Raw genomic sequence first — 26,467 nt, forward strand, 5'->3', positions numbered from 1 at the left:
TGGCAGAAGCTTTCTTACATAGATGAGCGAGATCCCTTGTGAAAAGTTTATTTGCTGCAGAAGGTGCTTTAGTTCTGCAGAATTAAAATACTGGTTTCTTAGCAAAACACTTCACTATTATTAGTTTGCTATTATGAACAAATAATTAAATGGAGATTAATACATGATTATGGTTTTGTGACAGTTGTGCTCCTTTGTTACAAACTATGGTTTTATGTTTGTAGCCTTAGAGTACTTTTGAAAGACCGTGCAACACATTCTGTTCTCAGCACGCCTTACAACAGACGTGCAGTATTTGACATACACACACCACTTCATTAGCAGACCGATGATTGAAAGAAATTACTGAGAGGGAACAGCTGTGTAAGCTGGATGTTTGCAAGCCCATGGAACCTGATAGGATTCACTGGAGTGCTGAAGGAATTAGTGGATATTACAGCTTGACCCTTCTCAACAATTTACCAAAGGCTGTGGGAGTCTGGGAAGGTTCCTGCTGACTGAAGGGCATGAAGGAAGACCCAGAAAACTACAAAACCATTAGTCTAACCTCATACAGGTACAGCCTGGGAGATGAGTGGCTGGGAAGCAGCTCAGCAGAACGGGATCTGGGGGTGCTGGTCCAACACCAGCAGGCTCAGCAGGCTCAACATAAGCCAGCAATGTGCCCTGGCAGCTAAGAGGGAAAACTGCATTTTGGGGTACAATGAACACAGCATGGTGTTTAATTACCTCAAAAGAGGTGATTCCCCCACTATATTTAGCATTGGAGTGGCCTCACCTTGAATATCAGGTGCAGTTCTGGGATGTTGAAAGACGACGATAACAATTATATTAAGGTCTTGAAAGCATCCAGAGTAGGGCAAGAAAGCTGGTATCAGGGCTGGAAGACGTGTCCTGTGATGAGGGGTTGAGGACACTTGGATTGTCTAGTCAGGAGGAAAGGAGGCTCAGAGGTGACCCCATTACTCTGCAACTTTCTGAGCAGGGTGGGTGTTGCTGGTCTCTGGTTCCTGGGAACTGATGGCAGGATGTGTGAGAATGGCACAAAGCTGCACCAGGGGAGGTTCAGACTGGACATTAGGAGCAATTCATTTTCTGTGAGGGTGGTTAACCACTGGAACAGACTTCCTAGAGAGGTGGTTGATGCCCTGTCAGTGTTGAAGAGGCATTTGGACAATGCCTTCGATAATATGCTTTAACTTTTGGTTAGCCCTGAAGTGGTCAGGCAGTTGGGCTTGATCTTTGTAAGGCCCTCCCAACTGAACTATTTTATTCTGTTTTACACTATTCTATTCTGTTCTGTTCTGTTCTGTTCTACTGTTGTATGCAATAATTGTCTGCCTTCTCCTTTTAGCCATATATACAAGAAACAGTAAATGCTTTTGAAACGGAAGATCTAAAGTATAGTCCAAATCATCTTGTGGGAGGAATTTAGGAGGTACCAAACTTTTGGAGAAAGCTTAGGTTTTTTTTTTTTTTTTTTTTTTTTTTTTTTTTTTTTTTAATACAAAGCCAACCACTGGAATGGGGTAAAGTTTTTGACTTGATGCAATTATGCACAGAGCACAGGCAATATTCTGAGGTCCATTTAAACCACTTTTTGATTCTAAGGCAGAGTCAAATATACCTAACTCATTTATAACAAATAGTTCCTTAACCTGTTTTCAAAGACATCTGATAATTGAAATTCTACATTTCCAAACAATGTTGAAGCTAGTTTTTCCCACTGCTCTTGAAAAGTCTTCCTTTTACCATGATTTTAAGACACCCGATGTAGACGGCTACAGTTGCAATTGTTTATACTTAGAGTCTATATATCTGTGTATCTGATTCATAGGTATTGCAAAGTACGTAAATATCTATGTCAATTTGTAAGTTTGCTTTTACAAGTGTACTATGGAAATGAAAAGCAATTCACAGAAAATCTGTGCATTTTAAGTAAACAGAAGAAATGCTCCCATTCCTTGTTTGTGGTTTAAATATATGACTTAATTCTCTGGAATCATCTAGTTAAAATGCTTCACAGAAATAGTGGAAAAAAACTTATAGTTGCTTTTCCTGCCAACAGACTAATAGATTAAATTGTAGTATATCTCAAGCAAAGTACTGGAAGATAAGTTGTTCTAGATGTTTAAAAAATGGACAAACACATACTGATTTTCACTGCTCAATCTCCTCTCTTATGTATTTTTTTTAACATGAATGCAAAGTGTCTACTGGAAATTTTAATAGAAGTAGTAATTTTCTCCCATAAATTGTGCTCATTGGTTTTTCACTTCCTACAGAGGTTACCTAAAGTGACTATTTAATATTTTTATGTCAAGCCTTATATTTGTTCTATACTGATTCTGGATAGAAATGTCTAATTTTTATTAGGATAAAAATACATACTCATGAAACACATTGAGTCATACTAAGTGGGAGATACTTACAAAAAAAAAAAAAATTTCTACCTTAGTCTGTCTTAGTTTGACTGTCTTTGACTTACACTAGCTGAGAATTTTTTTGCTTCTAATGCATCCCATACAGTTTTCAAGAAAAACAAACCAACAAAAAACAAACAAACAAAACAAACAAAACCCACAAAACTCCTTATTAAAAGATAATCCATGCTAACAGAAATAACTAGGTGAAATAGCATTGCTTCTTTAGACAACTAAGCAGAGAAAACAAGGACTAGTTGTATATCTTTCTGCACCATGCTATGTTGGATTTGATCTCTCTGTGCATATGCTATTAATTTTCCATTCAGTCTTTGTAACCCAGCCTAGTTTCCACCTTCTATGTGACACATGGTTTAGCCGGACTGGTCTTTTACTTGATCTTCTCTTGCTTTTTCTAGAGAGTAATTTGTGTTGGTGTCTTTCATGTTGTTCCTTTAAGAAACTGCCAAATTTATTTATCTGCAGTTATGATGGAATGCTTCTGTCTAAATGTGAAAACAAAGTAATAGCCTGTCTGGTCCTTCAGCTCTCTGAAAGGAGGAAAAATTGGTGGGAGCTCTCATTCAAGTACTGTTAATATTTGGCTATAATACTCCCTTGCCATACTTAACAGTATATTGAATGGGGTCTGAGATGATCTGCTTGTTTTTATATAACTATTTGTGTGCTGCTAGTATTGTGGGATGAATTTCACAGTGCACACTGATACACATTAGTGGCACATTGTTGGTATTACCCATGCCTTTGACACACTCCTGATTGTAGGGTTCTGTTTTATTAAGCAATCCTTGTACTGTTTTATCTTTTATACATGCTTGTTTCTTTGCATAATCCTACCATATTTAATAGCAAACCTTGTTTATAACAGTGATTCCTTCTTGCTTGGATCAGTATGAAGTAGTTTACAACTTCCACACAGCCAGCCATCAGTGAAAAAACAAACAAACATGTTCTTGGTAAAATTTTGAGTGAAATAGCCTGAACACCGAGTACACAAAGAGATACAAGGCTTAAGAGTACTGAAATTAAAACAAATACTAGACAATATGGCACAAAATAAAGACAGAAGATATCTGTGCCCTTTTGTACATATTCTAAGGTAACCAAAAATGTTGAAAATATTGCAAATGTTATACATTGCATTTGTGTGGACAATACCACCTTTTGCTGTATTTAATGCAGGTTTCCTTAATTTTCTGCTTCAAGTGAAGACATTTCACATAGTTCACAGGAAATTTTACTCCATAATTTTACTGTAGGATAAAAGGCTCACATATGAATGTCCATAAATCTAGGATGGATACTGGAGAGGCCAGAGGGGTCTGAGAGGAGAGGCCTGAGTCTGGCTAATGGTAAGGTCGTAAGTCTGGACCAGGTACTGGAGAGACCTGTTTGCAGGTATGTGTCAGTGTGCAACATAATTGGGAGACCAGGGTATCCAGCAGCAGCTATTGGGTAGACTAGTTGTCTAATGCCAGTTACTGGAGGAATCTGTAACATATTTGTGCATGTATGTGAGAAGAGCTGAATAACCAACTACTGGAGCAAGGCTGTGAGCCTCAGGGGCTCATATGCCCAGCTGCCAGCATATGGGGAGACCTGTGAATCCAGGCGCCAGCTACTGGATAGATTGACTGTTTAAGACCAGTTACAGGAGGAATGCACATCAGAGAATCATCAAATATTCTGGGTTGGAAGGGACCCACAAGGGTCATCGAGTCCATACCCTGGCTCCACACAGGACCACACAGAATTAGACCATATGACTGAGAGTTGTCCAGATGCTTCATGAACTCTGGCAGGCTTGGTACTGTCACATCACACTGCCCCGGGGAGCCTGTCCCAGTGCTCAACCACCCTCTGGGTGCAGAACGTTTCCCTAACACCCAGCCTGACCCTCCCCTGTCCCAGCTCCATGCCGTTCCCTCAGGTCCTGTCGCTGTCCCCAGAGAGCAGAGCTCAGCGCCTGCCCCTCCGCTCCCCTCGTGAGGACTGCCATGAGGCCTCCCCTCAGTCTGCTCTGCTCTGGGCTGAGCACACCAAGGGTCTTCGGCCCCTCCTCATACATCCTGTCCTCCAGACCCTTCACCATCTTTGTAGCCCTCCTTTGGACACTAATAGTTTTATGTCCTTACATTGCAGTGCCCCAAACGGCACACAGTACTTGAGGTGATGCTGCAACAGCACAGAGCAGAGTGGGTCAATTCTTTCCCTCAACCAGCTACCACTGCTGTGCCCAATGCACCCCAGGGTACAGTTGGCCCTTTTTGTCTGCCAGAGCACACTGATGACTCAAATTCAAATTGCTGTTTACCAAAACTCCCAGACTCCTTTCCGTGGGGCTGCTCTCCAGCCTCTCATCCCCTGGTCTGTACATACAGCCAAGGTTGCTCTTGTTGAACTTCATGCAGTTAGTGATTGCCCAGCTATCTAATTTGTCAAGATCTCTCTGTGAGGCTTCTCTTCCCTAGAGGTACTCAATGGCTCTTCCCAATCTAGTGCATCAACAAACTTAGTATGCATTTGAGTCCTGCATTCAAATCATTTATGAAAACATTAATGAGAACTGGCCCCAAAATGGAGCCATGGGGAACCCCACTGGTGACTGTCTTGTTCAACAAGGGCAAGCGCAGGGTCTTGCACCTAGGAAGGAATAACCCCAAGCACCAGTACAGACTGGGGGCTGACCTGCTGGAGAGCAGCTTTGCAGAGAGAGACCTGGGAGTCCTGGTGGACAGCAGGCTGACCATGAGCCAGCAATGTGCCCTTGTGGCCAAGAAGGCCAACGGTATCCGGGGCTGTATTCAGAAGAGTGTTGCCAGCAGCTCAAGGGAGGTGATCCTTCCCCTCTGCTCAGCCTTGGTGAGGCCCCACCTGGAGTGCTGTGTCCAGTTCTGGGCTCCCCAGTACAAGAGAGACATGGAACTCCTGGATTGAGTCCAGAGGAGGGCTGTGAAGATGATGAGAGGACTGGAGCACCTGTCGTATGAGGACAGGCTGAGAGAGCTGGGCCTGTTTAGCCTGGAAAAGAGAAGACTGAGGGGAGACCTCATCAATGTGTATAAATATCTGAGGGGAGGGTGTTGAGAGGATGGAGCCGGTCTCTTTTCAGTTGTGCCCAGTGACAGGACGAGAGGCAACGGGCACAAACTGAAGCACAGGATGTTCCAGCTCAATATAAGGGGGCACTTCTTTACTGTGAGGGTGACAGAGCACTGGCACAGGTTGCCCAGAGAGGCTGTGGAACGTGCCTGGATGCCATCCTGCACAATGTGCTCTAGGTGATCCTGCTCAGCAGGGGGGTTGGACTAGATTTCCTTTCCAACCCTGGCCATTCTGTGATTCTGTGATTAAATGTGTCTGCTTTATCTACATCCCTATTTGTGAGATCACCATCCTCATCAAGTAGCAGACCAATGTTTTCTCTGGTTCTCCTTTTGTTCTTAACATATTTTTAAAAAGCCCTTTTTATTGTCCCCCACGGTACTGACTAGCTTCAACTCTAAATGATTGTTGTTTGCATGAATTTTCTCCCTACAATGGTGAACAGCATCTCTGTAGTGCTCCCATGTCGCCTGACCTCACCTCCAGTGGCCATACACTTCCTTCCTTTTTCTGCTCCAGCTCAAGAAGATCCCTGCTCAGCCAAGTTGTCTTTCTGCCCTGCCTGCTGGACTTCCAACATTGTGGAATTTTCTGTTCCTGTCTCCAATTGCCACTTTACCCTTGAGATCCTCTCTGTTTACAAGCAACAAATCTAGGAGGGTACCTTTTCTGGTCAGCTCCCTTAGTACCTTTACCAAGGTATCATCAAGGTGTTTTAGGAATCTCCTGGACCTATTTTATCATCTGTGTGGTATTTCCATGTAACATCTTGCAAGTTGAAGTCACCCATAAGGACATGGGCAGCTAATCTAGAATAACTTGCTGGTATATAAAATATATATTTTTGACTAATAGGCATTAATTCTGATCAGCCACAAAGGGGAACAGGATGAGACCATTGGTGTTGCTTGTGTTTGCATGACTGCTGTGTTTTCTGTCTGCGCTGATCTGTGTGCTTAGCCATATATATATATATTTATATATGTATTGTATCGGTTTATTTATATGTGTATGGGAACACATACTCAGACTCACTGCTGGCTGGATCTGGGGACATGGAACCACAGCAACCTCAGTGCTGTTGGGCTACCAGATTCAGCAACTCCTAACAGTACACAAGACTTCTTGCAAGTGTAACAGAATGGATAAAAAATGCATGAGAAATAGTACCTAGTGAAGAACATTCTATTAAGCATATATTGACCCTTAAACAGGTGAAAGAACCTGTACTGTATAGTACCCCTATTACTGCTGTGGCATGACTCTCTTTCTACTGACACAAGAAAGCAATTAGATCCCCCCCCATAACCTTTGCTCCAAGCTGAACAAACCCTGATCTTCAGTCTCTCCCTTTATATCACATGCTCCAGCTCCTATCTTGGAGGCATGCCACCAGACTTATTCTAGTTTCTCAGCGTCTTTTCTGAGAAAAGGTTCAGTGCTCCAGATGTGATCTCAGAAGTGCTGAAAAGAGAATAATCACTTCCTTCAGTCTACTGACTTTGCTGTTTTTAATGCAGACCTATTTTCCATTAGCTTTCTCTGTTGCAAGTGCACACCATTCCATTAGCTGTCTCTGTTGGAAGCGCACGCTACTGACTCATGTTCAATTCATGGTCCACCAGGATCCCCAAGTCCTTTTGTGCAAAGCTGCCTTCCGACACAAGAGCTACAGTCTGTACTGTGGCACAATTATTCTGTTCCAGCTGCAGAACTTTGCATTTGGCGGACTTCATGTTTCAAAGATACGGATCTAGTCAATCTATACAAGCATGTTATTTTCTTATCTACTATCAGTATAATGTAGCACAGTTCGGTTTTTCTAGGTATAGTTTCATGCCAACTAAAACTTCGGTATCATTGATCATGCTTGATCTACGCTAAATATTTACATTGTGTTTACAGGCTGTAGCTTTGAAATGGTGAAAAATGGCCAACCTCTTCAATCCTGTTTGGAGTGTTTTATCTCAAATATCTCAACAAAAATTATATTTCTGTAATAAAAACATATTTTATATTCAGTAAGTATAGGCTATTTTTTCCCCCCAGCCCTAATATGCATATTAATCTCAGCAGAGATACAAAGTTTATCTGAGTTAGACAGATGACCATTTCTTGCCTGGTCTTTTAACAAAGCGATGACTACTTACAATAATACTCTAACACTTAAGATGAGCATATAAATATATTATTTCTATTATTTTCATATATAAAAAATCATACTCATCCATAGGAAGGACAATTGAACAAAAATGCTATTGAAGTAGTTAAGAATCAGAGTGCCTTTCTTTATAAAGAGAGAGAAATATTAGTAGCAAATTCTATAAAGTGGCCCATAGCTTCAATTTCAGTCCTCTTATTATGGAGTGGCTCAAAGGTATTAAGGTTTGCATTGTCCTTAGGATAAAAATTTAACTTATACCTTCTGAGAATAACAGTAACAGATGTTTGATAACTAGTATATGGAAATGTATAGACAGAAATTTGTAATGGCTTGGGAGGGAAGGAAATGCGACCCTGACCTCACAGATCCATGTGCATTTTCATATTGACAGTGCTTATTTAAATGCCTTTAATCACAGATGTGCCTGTTTCCTCCCCTTTGATGCCTCTTTAGTTACACCTGTTTGTTTTGCAGGATCTGCTGTGAACTTGATCTAGGAACTCACCCACCTGAAAACAACTGTCCACCTGAAAACAACGTGCAAATTTGATCAGATCTTCCACAAAGTAAGAGTCTGTCAGTTGCTTGATTCAGTTCACAGTCTAGCTTCACAGTCAATTGTGTCAGAACAGAAGAGAGGCAGTGCACTATGACTTGAAATGACCAGGGAAATTGGGGGGAGGCTTTTCATTTTCTATGAAGGAAAGAAAAAATAAAGAAAGTGTCATTTAATGTAAGGAGATGAAGACTGAATAAAAACGTTACGTATCTTCAAATACCGAAAAGGTTGATGGAAATGCAAAGACCTCACATCAGTGCTGCTGCTCAGTGTAGAACTTCACCCTAAGAATCATTGCAAAATAGGGTCAGAAATAGCCTTAAAACAGCATCTGCTTTATCTCCAAAGCACGTTCTCATTTTTGATATTGTTTTAACCTGCTGTTAATGATCTAGTGAAGGATTTCCACAACCTGCCAAGAAATCTAGAAATCTTAAAAAATAATTCTGCCCTCTCCATAAACTCTCATAAACTGTCAGATGAAAGATGTCTTTCTAATCTCTATCCTAAATCACCCATTCTGTAATTTGGAAATATTACTGTTTGCTCTGTGCACCACAGACATAGAACAGATTGCCCTGTTCCTTCTTGCAGTAGCTTTTAAGTATTTGAAAATTGTTGTAATATCCCTCTACTTCTCCTTACTTCTCTACTTCTCTTCTTCTTCCTCCCCCCACCCCCCCAATCTGATTTTCTAAAGATCAAATATTTCAAGTTTTTCCATTGTCATAGATATCTCTGGATTTCTGTCAGAACTTGTTGCTTTCTCCCAGACTCTCTGAAATTATTCTACCTCTTCTTGAAGCAAAATGCCCCCAAAACGAATGAAATACTTCAATTTAGTCATTAACATTGCTGAAGAACAGAAGGGAAAACACACATCTTGCAAATAGTACACCTTTTTATATCCAACATTAAGACTTGCCCTTCTAACATCAGAATGATAGTTTTCCTTATCAAATCAGGAAGTAGCCATATGTCTAACTCAGATAAAGGATGTTTATCTGCAAAGAGTAACTCAAACATATGGCAAAACAGAAAGTCTTCCTTTTGAAAACAAAGCATGGTTGCAATTTGGAAATAAATTTCATATTCAAATAATTGAAGTGAAACACTCCAAACAGTATTCACTGAACTTAATTCTCATTAAGCTTGTATGTGCTATAGTCTCTGGATCCTGTTATTTTTACAGGACTAGTATTTAACTAGTTGTATGCCATCCTGCCACTCTGTGGTTATTTTTTCCTACCTACATTTATAATTTTCTTTACTTTCTTTTTGTATTAGATCGTATCTTTCTCATAACATGATTTCAATTTTTAAAGGCTATTTTGTACTATCTGCCAATGCAGTTTGACCACACTAAACTTCTTTCACTTGTTTACTTATAAAGTAGACCTTTATAGATGTAAATAAAAATCCTGAATAGTACTGGATACAGGACAGACATGTCTAGAACTCCACCACTGATAACTACTTTTGGTTGTGGTTTTCCAACTAGTTTTATTTTCACCCTACCATAAGTTCATCTTTATCATGTTTCATTGTTAGCTTATGAAAATACCATGTGATACAGCATTGAAAGTTTTATTAAAGTCATGATAGCTAATATTTATGTATTTCTATATTAATATTTATATAAAATATTTATTACTAATGTTTATCTATCTATAAAGATCCATTAATTTATATTAATGTTTATCCATCTATATAGCCTGCTCCCATCTCAGAGAAGTAAATTAAACTGGTTTGACACCATTTGTTGCTGAAAAAGCTCATGTCCTTGATCCCTTCTCGATGTTTGTAGGTAAATAGTTTTATTATATTGTTCTACTTCTCTCCTTCAACATTAAACAGATTCCATTATCTCTCCCTTCTGGTATTAACTATATTCAGCAGCTCCTTGAGACTGACTATTTCAGTCAAAACTAATTAAAAACTTTGGTCTTTCCACTTTTTAGAGAACAGTAATTCTCTTGGCCTTCCTCTTACAACTACTGTACTAGAGTGGTATTTTGTGTTTTCCAAATTGTCTCATTAGTTACATCTCATTCCGTGTATTGTGGTTGGGAAACCTTATAATCCTGCTTTATAAGAAAGCCAAGAATATACGCTCTTAGAAGAGTTGTGGAAGATTCATTCCTGCTGAAAGGCTTTAAACAAGGACTAAACCAAGGTAGACAAATGTGCTGTAAAACAGTCCCTGACGTGAAAGGATAGGCAGGGTATGTAAGGACCTCCCTAAGGAAAATAAACATATTCTCTGGTAAAATGTGAAAAGGACTCATTTGCAATATTTACTCTAGTAAACAAAATAAGGTCATGGCACAAGCTCAAGCACTAGTATATGTCTGTCCATCCTATTTAACAGTTAACAAGTTCCTAAAACAGTTAGTTTTAGCTTCAAATCAGTACGCTTTCAGAGGGAACACAGGAGTGTTTGGTAAGTAACATGGACCTGTTACTGCTCCCTACAGGCTGTATGGGACAAGGCCACACCGTTTTGGAGGAGAAAGAATTTAGTTATATGGGTATAGTATGTGTTGTGCCACATGTTCTTGGGGCAACAGAATTGTCCCTGGCTCATTTTATAGACCTTTTGTCTAATTAACCAGTGGTTTCTTCTATTTTGATTGCCCCAGGTGTTCTCCATTTGTCTGAGTTTGTCCCCACTTTTATACTATTCCCTTCTACTCATCTTTTGACATTTGACCTTTCTTCTGTTTTCTTTGTGCTTAATCTTATATCTGAGGTCAAATGAGAACTTATGATTTATTTGGGCTGTTGCTTTCCACAACATTGTCTTGGTTTCTGATGGAATAATTTTCTTCCTAGTAGCTGGCACGGTGCTGTGTTTTGGATTTAGAATAAGAATAATGCTGATAACACACTGATGTTTTAGTTGTTGCAGAACAGTGCTCACACAGAGCCACAGACGTTTCAGCTTCTGGTGTGGCCTTGCCAGCAAGGAGGCTGGGGTGCACCAGGAGCAGGGAGGGGACAGAGCCAGGACAGCTGGCCTGGACTGGACAAAGGGATACATAATGCTGAACAATGAAATTAGGGAAGTTGGCTCAGGTGCTGCTACTTCTCAGGGTTTGTCTGGGCACTGGGCTTAGGGTCAGCTCAGGGTGAGCAGTTGCATTGTGCATCACTTGATTTGTATATTCCTTTATCATAATTATTATCATTAGTTCTCATTCATTTTCTGTCCTATTGAACTTTCTCTATCTCAACCCACAAGTTTAACTTTTTTTTTCTTTCTTTTTTTTTTTTTTTCTGATTGTCTCCCCCATCCCACTGTAGGGAGGGAGGGAGGAAGTGGACAGCTGTGTGGTGCTCAAGCTGCCTGCCGGGTTAAACCACAACAACCATACACCCTCTGCACTGGAGGAGTGTGTACTTAAAATCTTAGTATAGTGTATTTAAGGTACTACACATTTTCCTCAATTCTTTTCTTAGACTTAGTTCCTATGAAATATTACATATTGATTTTCAGAGTTTAAGTCTGCTAATTGGGAATCTGGTGGATTTATTTCTCAGTATTCCTTTCATCAAAAGATATCTATGTGTTCAAAATCCTTCACTATCACTAGTAGTGGTAGATCATTCTGCTAGTTGCTTACTGGAAGCCCTGGAATCTTAATCTTTTGAGGCTAGCCTGTTTAGGAGGCCCTTACCATGATAATTATCTATGTTTTTGTCCCCTTTATAAACTACCCAGAATTTTCAGCATGTTTATCTGGCACTGTATTACAGATTTCAGACCAAGTGTTCAAGCAGACACCACTGAGCTTCTTCTATATCAATTCACATAGTCATTACAGAAAGTAAAATCAGCCTGTTATGACTTGATAAAGCAGACAATCAGTAGGATAATTAATGTATATAATATGTATACCTATTGTATGTAATATATACATAATAAAATTATATATATATAACATATATATATATAAAACAGTGTAGCTTCTTTGCAAGGAACAAAGATGGGAAAAACAGATGCTGTTTGCTTGGACATTAGAAGCAATGCAAATATCTGCTATATGTATTTGGAGGAAATGATCTGAAGCATGAGTTGGGAGAGCATTTTTAGGAAACATGAATTTTACACATGAACAACAGTGAAACAGGAGCACTTAAGTTTGGAATGCACCAACAGATATAAACATGCTTTCTGAAGAGACGGAAAGGAAGGCAGCCTCAGCATGCAAGAACGAATGAATTCTGTTCATTCAACATCCAACCTACTGAAAGCTTCCAGCAGCTTATAGCAGAATATTATAATGCCCTGAAGCTCAGGGTAACAGAAAGCTGTGAGACAGAGGTTGTATCTCCGGATTGAAGTAAAATAAATTCAAGTCAAAATGCAGTGGTATGGGTACTAAAGAGAAGTTGTCTAAGTACAAAAGACTCAGGAAGGTAAAGATCAGAAATCTCAATTATGGTAGAAACAGCAGGTCTAGCTGAGTAATGCAGCAAAATACAGGATATATAAAATAGTTTCAGTATAAAAGAAACATAAAAGCACATATATGTATAATGTATGCAGTTAGAGGAGAATTTCCCTAAATAAAAAAGATAGTTTCAAAACCATAAGCAAGAAACATCTAGAATAGAAGAAACAAAAATCAAAGAAACAATAAAAAAACATGAAAAGGAAGGGACTTTGATCTGTATCATCAGTTAGCCTCTCAGTTAACTGTAAGTTGCCTGCTTATAGAATAAGCTCTTCAGCACAGAGATCTCTGTCTCTACATGTCTAAAAATTTCATAAACTACATCAGTCAATTACTGTTTCATGTGATTAAAGTGACTGTCAGTGCCATGATGGAATCCTGCAGCACCTGAACTGGAAAAAATACTGTTCTTAAAGTTGCAGTTATTTTCCATTACAGATCTGCCAAAATGACTGGCCTAGAATTGAATTATTTTACAGTAGTTTCATATTCCATGCAAGTTGATAGATATCTATCCTTTGCTACAGGTATTAATTATAGCATTGCTTAATATTCACTTTTTTTAATGTACAAATCTTCCAAAACAATAACTGCCAAAATTCTGAGGTCTTATTTCTCTGTCAAGACTCTGCAGAGGTTGCAATACTCATCTACTGAGATGATGATAAAACCAAAACATTTTACAATATATTTACTAACATTAGAAAGTATCATAGGTAAAATCATTCCCACCCATTAAAATGTAAAAGAATACCCCCCAAAATTTAGGGGTTGTATTTTTTTTTTCTAGATGTGCCAGTAAAAGTCGTCAGTGTGATTCATGTTGAAGACAGCAGACTGATTAAATGATTTTTTTTTTTTTTTTTTTTTTACTCTCAGAACCTGAAGTTATTGCAGAATTTGATAGAGGTGGCAACAGTATTCAGAAAGTGTCTATTAGCGTGATTTAAAACACATTACACATTACTCAGATATTAACAAGGTCAAATTGAACTTTACAGGCTGAAACTGCTACATATTAGTTAAAATGGATACATCCATCTTTGTAAATCAAACTACCTACCAGCATTCCTGGGTATTGGATCCTGGTTACCCGTACTGATAAACTGCTGGAGTGGTCCCTAGTACAGATTTGGTCCAAGTCAACCAGAACTAACCCAAACAACTGCTGGGTACAGATCTGGAGCTGCACAAGCACCAGTCCCAGTAGGTGATCTGCATGCAGCCACAGTGTTTTGGAGGGCAAGACAATTTAAAAGTACGGACATGGAGTATATAATATCAGTTGGTTCCCATGCCAATATTCCTGGCACATTTAATTTGCTAAGATCATGCAACCGTAATGACTGATAGAAAAGCATGATGAAACTCTTCAATGCATAGGCATCCTACTGATATTGTAAGTATGTTTAAGAAAGAATAAACAAGTATTTTATTTTTTAAGTATACATTATTACTAGTAAGTTGTAAGAGGGGTGTTTTATACAACATCAAAGTGTTATATGCTAATAAAGTATGACAACCTACAAGACATGATACTTTACTTCCTTCTATTTTACAAATTTCAGCAATGTAGTGTTCCCAGCTGATGAAATAGTTATTTGGTAAAACTGAGCTAAGTGATTAGAGGGCAGCAGAGACAAGTGTGTGAGTTTTAGGGGTGTCTTTTGTTTTCCCCCCACTCCTATAGGCTCAAGCAAAGTCTCTGATTCTAAAGCTGCAGAGGTGAGGTAAAGAGGAAGCAACAGTTATTTGAGCCTAATGTTCATTACTGCTTTTGCCACATTTTCTGCATGCTAAAGAAATGGGATTAATGGGATACCCTCAGAGTAGATAGTACTCTAATAAGATTGAACTAATAATCTGATTACAGAATGAGCTGTGCACAAGATGCACAGAGTGAATACAGTATGCATGCAAACATGCACATACATGCATACCATAAGAAAAACTTCACATCCAAATACATTTGGTATCATTTACAATTTAAGGAACATTGACAGCCTGATCTATTACTATCAAATCCATATAAACATGTACTTTTCAAATGTATAGTGTGCAAAATGTTAAACGCAGGTGAGCTATCCTCAGCTTCCTTCTAAATCATTCCAACCACTAAAACAATTTCCCAGGAAAGACGTGATAATACTTATACATATTATTTGCATTTATTTAATGAAAATCTGATGAATTTCTCTCGGAAGAAAAGTATGCTTTCCCAAATAGACTACTTATTAACAATGTACCCTATTAGGCTATTAAATAAAATACCAGGAAAGGCTGTGGCAAATGCTAAATGTATAATAGATGTAAAGGTGTCAGTCAGCATATTAACAGCTACAGTACTGAGATAATTGGTATCCGGACTTTATCTGCACCATCTCTAAGAGATGAGTTTTACCATATGTTGTATGATATTTATGAACTTTATGATTTATTAAGGAATTCAGAAGTTCTTTTGTTGCAGATTAACTTTAAAGGTAAAATTGCAGGCAGTCTCAAATGACACTTGGAAATGATGATACTACATAAGATAAGACAACAAAAGTCAAGGAATTGAAAGAAATTTCATTTGCCTTTTGACATTAGCAGAGCTGGTGACTTTTATAGAATCTCAGTCCCATGTATTAGCTGATGTGTGCTAGACAACGTGACATTTAACGTGTATTAACTAATTAAGATGAACACCAGGGAGCTTTGGCTTCACAAAGATTACTTAAAAGGTTAAAGATACATACTCCTTTAGATGTCTGTCTCAGCAGAGCAAAAACTTTCTAAAAAGCCATCTTTATATGGATAAAAAAATCAATTCAGACTCTTAAAAAATATAAATATTTGCCTGAGAGTAATGTACAGTTTTAGTCATTTCTTATTTCAGCCAGAAAACATGGAGATATAAAAGTACCTTTAAAATTACTAAAGCAGAGTATGATCCAGATTGTGTATTAGAAATCCAAACTGTTTTACCATGTTGAAATAGAAGAGCAGCCAGAACGATTATAAATCCAAGATCTTGAGAGATGTTCAACCCAAATGCCAAATAAAGAAATAAAAATGGAAGTTTTGATTTTGGTTATTCATTGCACCTTCCTCATTCATAGTCTTTAATTTTTTATTTTTATTTGGTTTTTCAACTGTTCATAAACTTAGAGTATCTTAATACAGACAACATTAGAATAATCATGCACAATATATGTACAGGACTGTCGAAATAAGAAGAATAATAAAACACAAAAAATTAGTTTTATGTAAATATGGAAATTAGAAGGAAGTTAGGTTACAGTTTCTACCTTAGTGAGCAACTGTCACTAAGGGACAACTAATTATAGATAAATTAGTCCAAAGCAAAAGCTGATTTTGCCATCTGGTCCAGTGTAGGCCAAGCAGCTGGCAGTTAGTTCAGTAACCTAGAATGAACCCAAAAGGTAGCAAGACAATGAGAAGAGTAACTGTCACAGCAATTTATGACTTTTAAATAAGACAGAAGGAGGAAAAAAAATAGCCTAATAGCTGAGAGAAGTAAAACAATTGCTGAATTAAGTGAAAACACCAAGAAACAAGTAGTTGGGAGAATTAAAGGTGACCAGAACAACTTGTGAATACTCAGAACAAAGAAAAGCTGGGCCTACTTCTGAATTGCCTCTTTGCCAAGGTCTCAAGGCTTCCAGACATTAAGATGTAAGATCTCATTAACAGGGTTTATATCTCACTGGTTAGTTTTGCATAGTCATATATGCAGCCAGTAAATCTTGTCCATTATATTATGGACTGCCCTGACTTACACCGTTCAACTACCCAACACCCAGAGCGACAGTGTGGACAAAGGATTTGACATCCATGGGCAGGTTCAAAGGTTGAATGAACCAAAATAAACTTTTTAGGCTGAAGAACTGCAACCTTCCAGCTCTCAATAATCTCAAAAACCCTATTTAATTGGGCTTATAAAGCCATTCTGTATGTCTAACATCCTACTTCCTTCAAAAATAACTCACTTTGTCTAGGATGGAATGATCAAGAAACAGAACACCAATTAACATGAGTTCTTACGTCAGAACTTTCAGCACATAACAGTTTTCATTTACACTTGATTCTTAAGATTAGAAGAAATTTCTTTTCAAAAAGAAACTTGAGTTATGATCTTGACACTTAAAAAAAATAAACAGCTTCAATCATCCAACATTTCCCAGAGATTAATAAGCCATTAGCAGTTATTGATAATATCTCAAGAGTGTTTACATGCAATCATCTTCTCATCAACATACACAGCAGTTTAGATTTTAATTCCAATCAATCATGAAATGATTTAATTAAAATTAAAAGTTGAACTCCACAGTTTTACTTAAACTCAGGGTCCTTTCCTATCTTTTAATTTTCCACTTGATGAGCTCACCTCTCTGAGCAGAACTTTGCTTATGAAAATATGTACACCTTGTATGTGCCAGACAGTGCACTACAGACTTTTCAGTTTTGATTCCTTACCACTCCTGCTTCCATTTGCCCTCCCTTACATCGTCTGTTACTTGAGTCCACTGGACCATTTCACTCACTGCAAGCAGTATAAGTGGGTCCAAATCACAGCAATTCCCACACAGCATAGCTGCTATGCATGAGAGACATTCAGCAGTTCTAACAGGGTAAGCTGTTATGGCACTTCCATTTTCCGTGCATGCCAGAAAGAAGATGCAGGCACATTAATGTTTTCTGTAAAGCCTGTTTTGCAGAGAATGTGCTTTTGCAGATGAAAGCTTGTGGCAGAGGCCCTTGGGCAATTATATATCAATTTCATTTTAAGTCTTGTCATATTTTTTCTATTTCAGATTTCCAGTGCAGACAGGTAAGGTGCAGCTTGGTCACATTTTCTAAAATGTCTGTCAAAGCAGGAACTTTTGCTGAGCTCTTTTCAGGTTCTGAGCAGGCAGGCTCAAATGACTTGTACACCTACTAAGAATATAATATACAGTGTGTATATATATATATATATATATATATATACATATACACAATATACATATGCAGTATATCCTAGTAATCAACAAGACCACGAGTATGTAAGCGACCATCAAAACTATAGGTTTAGGACCTAAAAAGGAGATCCTGGATTGAAAAATCTCAGGGAGAGAAGAATCTCGGATAATGTGACCTGTAGGCTGCAAAGACTTTATAGCTCTGAGCCATAATTAAGAGGGTTTGTTTGTTGCTGTTGGGATCAACCCCTGACATTGTTCCCCCACCCCTGACACTTTTCTGTCACCATCCAGGCATCTCTAACTAGGACTGATTCAGAGTTGGGAACTCATATACTAAATTGTCTACCCCTAACCTCCAGCACTGCCAGTAGGTCTGTGGCCTTATCTTCCCCTTCATCCTCACACAGAATTTCCTGATGTTCAAATACCTGCTGCCATCAGTCCTCGTTTTAATTGTTGGGAATGAGGTAGTTCTGCAACAAAAGATGAGAGAGAGAGGAAAATCTCTTCTCTGCATTCATAACTACAGTCTCTGCACAACAAAGACATGAAAGCAGAAAGGTTTCTCAGCAGGAATACATCTTACCACAGCAGACTTCAACCAACTCTTCAATACTCTTCATATATTTTTGATTATGCAAAGAAATTAACATTGTATCTATGTATCTCTTTAAATGCTTCATTACAATATGTTGTTTAATTGCAAAAAAAATACAAAGTGTACTCGTTCTGAGGAAAAAAAAAATAATCAAAAGAGTTTAAAAGAAGCAGAAAGCAACAACATACCTTGGAGTTTCTCTTCAGCCCTAGAAAAGGACTACTCTCCTTTCTTTCATGTTTCTCCTTATTTTTTGGTTCTGGTTAACCGATCTACCATGTTTCTCTCACAACTGACTATAATAAAGATGTTTTTCATGAATTAGATAACATACATATGGTGTCTGGATAAATAATATGTGGAATCAGTTTGAACCAGCTCCAACTCACTGGTATCATTGCAACCAAATTTCCTGTTTAAGTTACAGAGTAAGACCACTGCTGAATCCAGAATTACAGTGAAAAAGGCTACAGCAAAATTGACAAGACTATATATATATACACATATATATTTTTTTTCAGATCAAAGCATCATCTAGTCTAAAAATTTGTTACAGTAAAAAACATATTGCTTCTGCATAGCCTTTATGACTCTCAATTAGGCCCAGAGATAGTACCAGAAATGCAAGACATTGATGTCATCTTTGATACCTGAAGAAAATTTTGTAGGACTACATCACTATGCATAGTCACTGCTACCTAACTTTATATTACTCTCTATTTTGATGAGTGGTTGAGCTTGTATTAAAAATTACAAATGTACAACTTAAAGCTAACTAGATGCACAAAAAACCTCATTCAACCAAAAGGCTGTGCACAGACCTTGTACTGAATGTAAATCCTACATTCTCCACCTAATGCAGAAAAAAGTATTTCTTTGCAATACATTTTGAACTTACTGTTAACCTACAAAATAAAGGCAAAACAAACAACAATGACAACACGCAGATGGGATGGGCTAGTATGCAAAAGAATACATTCACAATTAAGGATTCCATAGAGGAATCCTCCAGTAGAGGACACTAGTGGAAGGTAAGTGGGGAAAAAAAGAAATATAAAATATAAAAGGAATTTTCCATGTCAAATGGGCAGTCTGTGGGAAAGAACTGTTTTCATTTTTCCATGGTTGTGATCAGAAATATTTATTTCTTTGCTGACATTTACAGAGTTTAATATGCAAACATAAAAATCCTCCAAGTAATGGGAACAGTTTTACAATCATATCCTTTCAGAAATAAAATGCACTGTAAGTCATCATAATCACAGGAAAAATATTTCCATTAAGTTTAGTTATCCTTTACAGTTTTCGTAATTTTAGTGATCATCTTTGAGTCTGAAATCTCCTACTTACCTATATAATATACAAAAGGCTGACTTCACTGAGTTAGGGTTTTCTACCTCAACTTCTTGAGAGGACCAAGTCATTTCAAAGGAAATACCCAATAATAAATTAAAATACTGTAATCAACAAAATACTGTAAGCCTATGTGGATGACAACTAAGCATTGTGTGTCTCTTTATTCTTATTTTCTCTCTCAGTTCTTTCCTTAATCTTTGCATTTTTATATTTCAGTAAGAATTATTAGAAATACTTGAGGAAGAGATTAAGAAGACCTTGTCACTGCAGCAACTTTGACACAGTAATTTTATCTTAGACCTCAATATTCCATATTTAGAATATCACCCTATATTATGCTTTTTTTTTTTTTTTTTTTAAACAGGAAAATATTATATTTTCCTTGAACTCTTTTAAAACTTACTAGAGGTAGTTATTTTTTTGTATGTAGTTCCACATGTATTCATTGATACCTCATAAGCACAGCTAAACAGTTTAAACCAAAATTTACTGAGAGGTAATCAAAAGCAAATGCACGAATTAATTCTTAATTACAGTTAATTTAACTTTAAAGTCACATAATTGAAAACTACTGAAATAATTTATGCCATTGAAAAAGCTCAATATTAATATAAACATTATTATACCAGGTGCACCTTGTCAGTGACCTTTATTCAAAAGACCTAATTAGAAGATCCATCCATTTAAATTACCTGAAAACAGAAGATGCAAATGTAGGCATTTAGAATCATACTTGAAATAACAATTCAGGTGAGCTAAGACACAGGTATACATCCTGGCAGCAGCAGCAAGTACAAATTACACCAAAATGAACTGCAATTATTCTATTTAGTGAAGAGTAGCTGTGTTAAATGTGGAGATGACAGTTCACTTTACATGTGGACCAAATGAATGGTCTAATAGTGCTGAAAGGGTGAGATCTTGTTTCCTCGCTTTTTCATTTTCCTCCTGTTTTTGAGTCAGTTCCTTCCCTCCCACCCTCAGTAATAGCTTCCCTACCCTGCCTCACTGTCCAGGAGATACAGCATCCATGTGATCTCAAGATTAAACATTTAATGAGTTAAACAGCTTCTGTTTTTCCCAAGTTACTTTCCTGATGTTTCAGTGAGTTGGCTCACGTGATCAAATAAATGCCAGCTGGTGCAAGGTCAGCAACAGGCTTATGTGACCAGAACTGGGGAAAGAAAAACAGGATAGAGGAGTTCCCACTTTGCACTGGAGAGTTGTTAAAGTGCCTACACCTACTTCATGTAACCATATCTTGTATAGCATGTTTCCAAGAGGAAGTATACTGTTCATTCATTTAACTTCTAGTCTATATCAAGATTATCAAAATTAGCATCAGGAACTATTAAGACCTGTGGAGAAAGAAAGAAGGCGGCAAAATAATTTCTGCTCAATAAGCATAAAACCCACGAATTTGAAGATTTAGCAAACCCTATATATTTCTTCCTATAGTTGGAAGAAATAATCCTGAAAGTACTGCAGGCAACTGGAGCAAAATGCAATCAACCCTGTGAAGTTAAAAACAAGCTAGAAAGGTCACTGTAACTTGCCCATCCTGGAACAAGGAAGTAATGTTCTCTCTTTAATGAGTTTGACTGAGGTGAACTTTGAGTAGATTGTGTGCTCTCTAAGAGATAATGTTTTCAGAATGACAAATCAGGACTCACCTCACTTTAACCAGATGCCTATAGCTGAGCTGTATAGGTGTCCCTATACTGTCAATAAAGGGAAACAGGCTATTACAGAACGTGACTCATCTTACCTGTTTTAGATATATATTGAAGGGCGAGACAAATTTGTCTGAGAAGTACCTATTTCTTTGCTATGACCAGGGAGACTACACAGGCTATTGTAAGGATCCACATTTAAAAGAACAGCAGCCACAGTAACGAGCAGGAAGGAGTTGAAAGACAAACAGAAAACAAAACAAAACAAAGAAATAACCACTACCAACAACAAACCAAAAATCACAAACACACACACAAAACCCACCAAATAAGAAAAAAAAAATACAGAGATAGTAACTAAGCCTCATCATCACAGACAACTGCAAACACTCTTTAAGGGCCAAATTTCAGATACTGAAGATATCACTCATGTCCAGGTATGATACTTAGCCTTTTTTAATGAGATCCCAATCTGCCCCCCAACCAGCACAAAAATAATGGGAAAATTCTATTCATCTTGATGAACTCAGAACTTGGACCTAAAGTCTGAATGAGACACAGGGTTAGACTTTCTTTTAATAAAACAAAAACAAGAGATTGAGGATGGATGAGAAAAGTACTCAAGACCAATGAACTTTTCATGTTTTTTGTGAAAATATTAAAAGAACACAGAAGATAGAAAGGGAAGTTCAAATGAAAACTGAAGAAATCACTGCTAGGCAATATTGCTTCATAAAATCATTTAACTATCCTTCAGTCTCCCTCTTACATCATATTTAATTGCTGATTATGGTCACTGGGATCTTAATATGGTTATTTTGGTATCTAAGAAAACAAAAACATATGAGTATTTACAGAACACCTACCCTATGAACCCGGTTGAAAGCAACCTTATTTTTAGTGTCAATTTTTATTAAAATTTTTGACAACTTTCATATTCTGTTGAATTTTACTTCTCTAATCAAACTCATAACCTGGTGTATAGAATGCACATTTCTGGGGGTAAAAGAGCATTCCCCTTATCTATGATTTGAAAGCTGGGAAAAGATGAGATGAACTAAAATGGGTTTAGAAGGAGAAGGAGCTCAGTAAGTATGGATGGCAGAACCAGCCAGAAAGTTCACGTCTACTCATATTTACTAATTTTAACCAACTGAAACAAATTCTTACAGCAGGCATACGATATACTGATGTATGGTTTTATAATCTGTAAAAACAATCAACATTTTTCCCCTCTAATCATAGTATTTAAGATTTTTACTGACAAAAGATCATTTCATATTAACAACTAAGCTGTTTATGGTAAAATGGTATCCATGATATCTTTTATAAATTGAATATTACTCCAGCAATTAATTCATGTAATATTCTTAAAATCATCTCACTGATGTGTAGAAAATTACTCACGGCTTGCAGTTTTAACTTGCTATCAGGTGAAGTTGGGTGGTATATGTATCTATGAAAAGAAAAAAATTCGTGGATGAAGGGAGCAGAGAGGAGAGAAACATTTACATTTTTAATTCCAAGGAATGACTGGAATAATGTTCTTGTTTTCAAGAATTTCTGATAATTATTCTGCTTTAGACAAGAACACTAATTTTCACTTCCTATTATGAAATCTGCATGTAGAAACTTAAAAAAAGTAATAATAAAAAAATAAAAAAATCATCAACAACAAAAAAACAACAAAATTTGCTTACTAAACTTAGGCTACAATTTTCTGTGAAACATAGACAAATTGAAGATGCTGGCAGACTCTTCATTTTGCTTCCTGAAGTGCTTTAGAAAAGAAATGATGGCTTTTTAATTATGATAATGACACACAGACTTTTTGAAAATGTGTAATTACGTAAAGTCTGTTTTTCACATAAGCAAGGGCTACTGCATTGTAATTGGACATATTTATAACAAAAATTTGAGTCTATTTTTTAGACTTCACTTTCCTTCTGTTAAGATTTACTGCCTTGTACATGTGTTTTCTTTCAATATGAAACAGATTAAACAAAACCAAAAATCCTTCTCTTGTTGCCCTTACTTTCCACTCAAACAAAGAAACCAAAGCAAAATAATTTGCAAAAAGCTGTAATCAAGCCAAAGAGTGCTATATAAAAACAAAACTTTCTTCATGCATACAATGGAGATGGGGACTTTCATTAATCCAGCACCAGGCTAAAATCTAAGTGGTCTTTCCCAGATGCGCTGAGTTTAAAATAACAATTTAGTGACTGTGTGGTTATCATTATTTCAGATTTAAAATATTGTTAAGCATGCTAAATAAGACTGAACCTGAAAGTTACCGTACCATTTCATACAAACAGTCTGAAACTCTCAGGACTATGATAAAATCTGGAAATCCGAGGATAATATGAGTAGGAAATTAATAAATATTTAGGCAAAAAATCCTGCATTTGCCTCCAAGCTTTTATGAAGACCTGTTATTATTTAATATCAGCAAAACTATTCTTTCATAGTCTCTTCAGTTTCTTGACAGTGTAAAACTGTTACTCAAGATACCAGGAAAAAATGTAGAAACATCTACTGCATAATTACATTTCTTAGTGCACCTACAATAACAAATTCATTTTTCCCTATTCTGCGTGATGAAAATTGCAACCTCCTCCTACAAAATATACATAATCCATAAACATTTCAAATGTTACACCAATGTTGTTCTCCACTCCAACTTTGTAATTCAGATCTTATTGCTTCCTTTCAATTTCTATGTTTACTTTTCTTTTTAATCTTACAGCAGACAAATATAGGGTGATTTTTTTCTCAGGCATACTCTTCAATTTTAAGACATCAATATCATACAGCTTATACTGCACTGGTGGATGTGAATTACAAGTAAAGCAGCTAAAAGTAAAAGAAAATATTTACCTGAATTGTTTTGTGGGTATGTAAGAATCCAGTTTACTGGTTAGTTAACAATAAAGTCCTATTTATACAGGATACATAAAGTAAAAAAATACTACCAAATGTATGAAAATACGCAAATGAAAAAAAGAAAAAGTAAAATGGGAAAAACAGAATGACTGGTTTTAAATTAAGTTAATAACATACTACAATTTAAAACATGGAGAAAAAGTAATAATAAGTGAAATGCTGTAGTTCACTGTACAAAACAGGAAAAACAATTGTTCACTCCAACACAGGAGTAATGTTAAATGCTGAAATAGCTGAGTTAAATCAGACAAACCAGTTTGTTGTATTAATAAGGAAAATAGGACCAGGACTGGGATTCTATACCTAAACAGGAAAGCACAGGATTTTTAAGACTGTAATACTGAGGGTGAGACTAGGATGATGACAGTGACTGTGACGTACTCTGGGAGACCAGGAAATCTGAGAACAAGAAGCAAACAATAATGTAAACCTGTTAAATTCCACAAGGGTATATTGCTGAGGCAAAAATTTTAACGGATTATTTCAGTGAATCCAGTCAGGTAAGCCACAAGAGAAGAAACAACTCTTGAGATAGTCCTCCACCACATCCAGGATGTAATTAAAAATTACTGAGGAGATAAGCTGTAACCATGTTCATCACATTCTTTGTTTCATGGGCACCATAGGCAAAAATGAAAATACCAACAACAACAACAAAACAACCCAACCCAACGAAACCAAAAACAATCAAGGGCTGAATTTCAAACAAGGCAATTACATTTAAGTGTGGGGGCTTATTAAAATAAATCAGAAGAGAAATTCTAGATATTATCTGCTTGTAAGTGCCATGAAGACTTCAGTGGCACAACAAGAGCTGTTCAGTAAACACAGGAGCTTTCTTATAGGGAATATACTGGAAAATCTGAATATACTGGAATATTTTGTTGCAAAGGTATGTGACAGTTGGAGGTTTGGAACAGAGTAGCAAAACGAACTGTAACAAATTGCCAAAACTGAAAGAAAAATACTAAATAGTTTTGAAGGAAGACACCTCCAAAGTAACTGAATTGTTAGTGTAGAAATGCAACCTCAATTCCAGTGTTTTCCAAAGCAACTCGTTAGTGTATGTGCTTGAGTTCCCCTTCTTTTGCCCTGAATGTAAGCTAAGTACTAGTTCTGTTTCCCACTCATTTGCAGTCTGACAACATTGCAAATGAATTCAGTTCACTGTGGGAAAAACTGCAGAATAGAACAGCCACAGCAACAAAAGAAAAGTGCACATCAATACCAACAAAACAGACAATTTTTATGAAAATAATGACTCCTGCAGTATCTTAGAAAAATAGCAAATCATATAACAAAAGAAACACACAGAATACAAGGCATTCTGAGATTTAGTTATCCCACTCCCTCACAGCTATTGCTTTTGCTATTGCTTCACAGTGAATAAATATTGTGCCTACATATTGGGCGTATATTAAAATCAATTTAATAGTATTGCATTTCCTTTCTGCATCCATAGCAAGATTTAAATTGTAGCACTCATCACTGTATTTTCAGGAGAAAGCTCAGACAACTCCACAAGTAACTTATAGGTAATCCATAGAATGGAACACAGGGAACCGAACAGACATAAGGACAAACAAGAATGAAAGAAAGAAAAATCCAGATGAGATACAGGCAGGAAATTAAACTAACTGTCACAAAGAAAATCATGTATATGGTTACCGGATGCTTGCGAAAAGATCAAAAAAATGCTGTGCCACCTTTTTTCACAAACTCCAAAACTGTAAAGTGGACTCTATTCTAGGGCATAGAAATTGAAAAGTTGAAGATACAAATATTTTGTCATTGAGCAAAAGAATGGAATAAACATGACAAGTGTATTTGTACAAAGAATATAGAATTATTCTTGAAAGAAGCCAACACAAAGTAACAATAATGAGTACTAAATTTGTAACAAAAGATTAATTTATTAAATATCCCTGGTTTTCATACCTGAGAAAGCAGAATGTTTTTCATTTAAATATCTTTCTTAAATAGGCATGTTTTTGTAAGTCTGTTTTTAAGCCTAAGAACAATTTAGCTGCACTGACTAAAAGTGATTTATGCTTACTTAAAACAGTTCAAAAGTCCAGAGCAATAAATTAAAAATATCCTCTCAATATCTAGTCAACCAGCTAATGTTTGAAGTTGCATAGCAATATGATGCTTAACTGGGTGTAAGTAGTCTATTAACTTTGGAACTTAGGAAG

General features: G+C 36.8%; 1 protein-coding gene across 11 annotated transcripts in view; it reads right to left on the bottom strand.

Moving 5' to 3' along the window:
• Positions 1-26,467, bottom strand: part of PRLR (prolactin receptor) — a 166,788-nt gene that overhangs the window by 106,702 nt on the left and 33,619 nt on the right. For 10 of the 11 annotated variants that reach the window (XM_040542206.1, XM_040542207.1, XM_040542204.1 and 7 more), the window contains one exon: positions 22,734-22,782. The exons of the other annotated variant lie outside the window; for it this stretch is intronic. The gene's annotated coding sequence lies outside the window, so the exon portion shown is untranslated. The remainder of the gene's footprint in view (positions 1-22,733; positions 22,783-26,467) is intronic. 11 annotated transcript variants of the gene reach the window in all.

This window comes from Cygnus olor, chromosome Z (assembly GCF_009769625.2).
Source record: "Cygnus olor isolate bCygOlo1 chromosome Z, bCygOlo1.pri.v2, whole genome shotgun sequence".
Classification (NCBI taxonomy): domain Eukaryota; kingdom Metazoa; phylum Chordata; class Aves; order Anseriformes; family Anatidae; genus Cygnus; species Cygnus olor.